At 47.3% G+C, this 5320-nt stretch overlaps 1 pseudogene; it reads right to left on the bottom strand.

Moving 5' to 3' along the window:
• Window positions 1–3940: 3940 nt before the first annotated feature.
• Window positions 3941–4901, bottom strand: LOC107969023 (protein NipSnap homolog 1-like; annotated as a pseudogene).
• Window positions 4902–5320: the final 419 nt, after the last annotated feature.

Below are 5320 nucleotides of genomic sequence, written 5' to 3'. Positions count from 1 at the left end.
AACGTGCAGGTTTGTTACATAGGTATACATGTGCTATGGTGGTTTGCCGCACCTAACAACCCGTCACCTAGGTTTTAAGCCCTGCACGCATTAGGTATTTGACCTAATGCTCTCCCTCCCCTTGCCCCCCACCCACCAACAGGCCCTGGTGTGTGATATTTCCCTCCCTGTGTCCAATGTGTTCTCGTTGTTCAACTCCCACTTATGAGTGAGAACATGCAGTGTTTGGTTTTCTGTTCCTCTGTTAGTTTGCTGAGAATGATGGGTTCCAGCTTTATCCATGTCCCTGCAAAGAACATGAACTCATTCTTTTTATAACTACATAGTATTCCCTTCTCATCTCTTTCTAGGGATAATAACTAAATGTACTCAAGGCCCTGCTCCACTTGCGTTTTTAATTTTGTTCTCAGATATAAGTTCATGTGTTGACTTTGATGTCCCTTTCATGGTGCTGGCTTCCCTCAAGTGTTGTTGGCTTCTGGGTGTATGCTCATCGTTGTTTGTAAGCTCATCTTTGTTTGTAAAAGTCTCTGTGCACCAGGCTGGAGAAGTTACACTGATGTACACTAGCCTGAATATAGGAAGGGGTTGAATGTGCTACCCAGGCAGATACCTCAGCCTCTCTCTTGATTATGGCAGAGATGTGAGACATGTAGGAGAGAGGGGCATTAACTAACCTTCTGGGCACATGGGCTGTCTGGTTTTGCTGGGAGTTGTCAGCCACCCCAGATCCTAGTCTGCCTCTCTGACCCAAAAAACCACACTTATTGCTCCCTCTTTTTTTTTTTTTTTTTTTGAGACAGAGCCTTGCTCTGTCACCCAGGCTGGAGTGCAGTGGTGCGATCTCAGCTCACTGCAACCTCCACCTCCCAGGTTCAAGTGATTCACCTGCCTCAGCCTCCTGAGTAGCTGGGACTGCAGGCCCCTGCCACCATGCCTGGCTAACTTTTTTGGATTTCTACTAGAGACAGGGTTTCGCCGTGTTAGCCAGGATGGTCTCGATCTCCTGACCTCGTGATCTGCCCACCTCGGCCTCCCAAAGTGCTAGGATTACAGGCGTGAGCCACCGTGCCCGACCTTGCTACTTCTTAAAACAAGACATTTCGTTGTTTGATACCTGATAAAGGGGCGGCATCTCCCATCTGTGGCTCCATCAGGAGCATCAGGGTCCCATCTCATCCTGGCATCACAATCTCCAGGCCTGCCATGCCCTTGCCCCCTTGACCATCTTTTGCATCCTTCCTCTCCTACAGATGATTTTTGACTGCAGTTTCCTTGCTTCATCTAAGGAGCTTCTTATAATTACTGTCCATCAACTGCCTCTCTCCTTCCTTCCCAGCATGGTAATGAGAACTTGTTACAATAATTATTTCTGTCACTTCTCAGAAGTTAGGGCAGGAGGGGGAGGCTGCTGAATATACATTATCTGCTCTGTTGAACTGGTTGTCTAGTTGTTTTTAAAGTTTCTTATTCTCAAATCACCAGCGCAAATCCAACAGAGACTGTTATTTTGGGGAGGATCATAAAACACAGAACAGATAGTGCTGTGGCATTCACGCATCTGTCTCTGCGAAGCAAGCAGGAATTTTTTGGTTGCCAAATATTTTGACAAAAGCTTTGCAATTTCCTTCTTGTGCTCTCCCTAAGGAATAGTTAAGCCCAGAGATTCTGTGGATAGTGGTTGGCCTAAAAATGCAAATATTTCTTTGAGTAATGTGGGTTTATCCTGACCCCATCCATGTAATACCTGCGCAGCTAGAAGGAAAATTTTTCTTCTCTCATAATTACCGGTAGGCTTAGGAAACACGCCTTTCTGGGGGCGATTCCTAGATAATCTTACCTGGGTTAGAAGCTGAGACTTTAGAGGAGGAGGCAGAAGATAAATAATGTAGGGGAGGTAAACTTTTTCTCTATCTTTTTAGGTTTGGTGATTGGAGTTCTGTAAATTAAACTGACAAAAGACACATTCGCAAGAGAAGAGTTTATTTACGCAAGCCTGAGTGTTCAGTGATGAGTAACTCAAAGTCGTGATTAGAATTTGGGGCTTAAATACCTAAGCTAGTAGGGGAAAGGGAGGAGGGAGAAAAGGCTCCTGTAGGAAATACAGATGGGCTTCTTTAGGAAATACATTTTTTTCAGGATAACGGGACATTTTTTAAAGAGTGTGGTGATGTTTTTCCATACAAATAAAGGTGGTCTTTCCGTCTTCTTCAGGGACTTGAAACTCCCCCGGAGAAGGGATCTATGGTAGCTTCATTTACCAGAAGTTGCTGCTTTTAGTCAGATAAGGGAAGCTCTGAGGAGGCTTTTCTCTGCATCTGTTGAACCTCAAATGTCTTCAGTTTAAAATAATCTTTATTCCAACTCTGGGCTTCCGAGTGGGTCCACACAGTAAGCTCATATGAGCTTTAGATGGTGGGAAGAGGGCTGTTGACCCTGAAAAAGAGAGAGGAACAGTGAAATGGATGAAGATTCTGGGGAGCCTGGCGAGACCCCTCAAATCTTGAGCAAGTCCCCCACACCCATGAATCATCTGTTGGGAGCACCCTTAGTGAAACCACTGCAGACTGGGTTTTTTATCCAAGATGGCAGGAGGCTGCACCCTCTAATGCTGACAAGAACAGACTGAAGAATTAGGCCATGAGGAATTGTCCAGGATCATGAGGAAGACCCTGAGCTTTCACAGGCTGTAACTTGGGAGGGTTGAACCAAGCTTACCTAAATTTCCAGGAGGCACAGAAGCCCCGTTTGAGAAGGGTAACATGTAAATGTCAAGCAGAGTCCCTCAGGGGTGTGAGCTTTGAGCTGAGTGCCCAGTAGACAGGACTCCAAGTCCCTTCTTTTCTGTGTCCCAGTCTCCCTGGGAACCTACTCCACCAGGAGAAACAGCCCTGATTCCAAATACCTTTAAAATGTCCTGGAAATGTTTTTTTTTTTTTTTTTTTTTTTTTTTTTTTTAGCGTCTAAATGATATGCCCCAGACTTCTTCTATTCCAACTGTCTCTTTTTTTTTTTTTTTTTTTTTTTTTGTTGAGACCGAGTCTCGCTCTGTCACCTGAGCTGGAGTCCAGTGCCGTGATCTCGGCTCACCGCAAGATCTCGGCTCACCACAACCTCCGCCTCCCGGGTTCAAGCAATTCTCCTGGCTCAGCCTCCTGAGTAGCTGGGACTACAGGCACATGCCACCATGCCAGGCTAATTTTTGTATTTTTAGTAAAGCCAGTGTTTCACTATGTTGGCCAGGCTTGTCTTGAACTTCTGACCTCATGATCTGCCCACCTCAGCCTCCCAAAGTGCTGAGATTACAGGCATGAGCCACCGCGCCCAGCCTGTCACCTCTGTTCTATCTTCCAATTCTGTATTCCAAATTCCAAATTCTGCCGTTCAAACTCAAGTTCTGAATTCTAAGTTGTACCTTCTGGATTCTGTTACATGTCTATCTCCTGCCCCTAAATCCTTCCTGGGTCCCATCCTTTTTCCCTGTCTTTTTGGATGGAATGTCTGAACATCCTCCCGACCTTGCTTATTTGAGGGGTTTTTTTAGCAGTTCCAGGATTTTCCCCATCAGGAGGGACTTGGTTTAGACTAAACAGCAAGTGGGTGGCAGTGGCTCAGTGGAGATCAGGGAATTCCTGAGGACCTGGCTTGGCCTGACCTGACCTCCTTCCCTCCCATCCCACCTCTAACCACTGGACATACTTCCTTTTGTGCAATTAAGCTAAACCGAGGATTTCTGTGGTGATAGCTGGGGACTGAGAAATCTTAGGAAAAGATGTAAGCAGACCTAGAAGATGGTTATGTTTCATTCAGAGAAATTAGGAACTACTTCCAGCAGGGGGAAGGAGGGAGGAGGGGAAGGCAGGAAGGAGCTGAGCTGAGCTCTAAGTCCTCAGAATTTGTCATCCTTCAGTTCCCCATTGTCTGAGCTAAGCATGGACCCTCAGAGTCCTCCCAGAGCCAAGAGAAAACCATGACAGTAGGACTGGGGTGCTCCTCTGTCCGGGGTTGCCCTGAGGGAGAAAGGGAAGAAGGTAGAAGTGTTGGGAGCATGACTGGAGAGGTGAGGTCCTCTTGAAGACCTCAAGAGGATCCAAGACTCCCCGTGTTGCCCGAGGAGAACTGTATAATAGACATTGCATCCCAAGCCGCCTTCCCGCAGGCAGCACTTCGGGTCTCCTCCCAAGACTGTGGGTCTTTATAGGACCAGAGATGATGCACAAGGTGGAGCTCTCCTATTTGGGAGAAGCCACCATCGCCTCCTGGTTCTCCTGCTGGGACTTGCTGCTGGTACCTGCTGGCAGGACCCCAATTGTTCCCCTACTCCATCATGGTTCCTGGCTTAAGCTTGCATGTCCTCAGCTCATAAGATGTTGGGGTCCACGCTGGGCTATGGCTCATTCCAGAAGCTGAACTCAAGGAGCAATTGGTGTCTCCTGGACAACAGCATCCAGCTGCACTCCTTCCGGACCTCCAGGTACTCCTTGTCATGCAGTCCGTGAGGGCTGAGTAGCCACCTGAGAACCTCCACAGGTGCAGTGCCTGGTCCTGCTCCCTACAGCAGGTGTTCCAGTTGCCCATGAGGGAGCAGGGTAGTCCTCATCCTAGTGCAGTATGGACAGTGCTGCCACCATCAGTGCCTACTATAGGCATCCGGGCACTCAGGCTTCTCACTGTGAAACTGGATCTTGTAGAGGTTGCTGGTCTCCTTCTTGGACAGCAGGGCAGAGTGGGCATCCTTCCAGGGATCCACTTTGTGAACAAAGAGGGAGCAGAACCAGTAGCCTTCATTGTCCTTGGGATAGAAATGCAGCACAGCCGCAGCTGCAACATCCCCAGCACAGGCCTGGGCCTTCCAGTAGCCACTGTGACACTGCAGAGATGCTGCACAGCCATGAAGCCATGTTGGATCAGGGAAGGTTGCAGGAAGACCTCATGGTGTGTTTGAAGAGAATGTATATTCTGCTCTCACTGGGTGGAGTTGCACTAGGTTGGTGCAAAAGTAATTGTGGTTTTGGCCCATGAATTTTAAATCATTATAACTAGGTTCAAACATGTTTTTTTTACTTTTAATTTTTTATTTCAATAGGTTTTGAGGGGGGGAACCGGTGGTGTTTGGTTACATTAATAAGCTCTTTAGTGGTGATTTCTGAGATTTTGGTGCATCCATCACCCAAGCAGTGTACACTGTACCCAATGTGTAGTCTTTTATCCCTCACCACCCCCGACCCTTTCCCCTGAGTCCCCAAAGTCCAATGTATCATTCTTATGCCTTTGTGTCCTCATAGCTTAGCTCCCACATATAAGTGAGAACATACAATGT

Source organism: Pan troglodytes, chromosome 19 (genome assembly GCF_028858775.2).
Source record: "Pan troglodytes isolate AG18354 chromosome 19, NHGRI_mPanTro3-v2.0_pri, whole genome shotgun sequence".
Classification (NCBI taxonomy): Eukaryota; Metazoa; Chordata; class Mammalia; order Primates; family Hominidae; genus Pan; species Pan troglodytes.
This window is presented reverse-complemented; position numbering and strand designations above follow the sequence as displayed.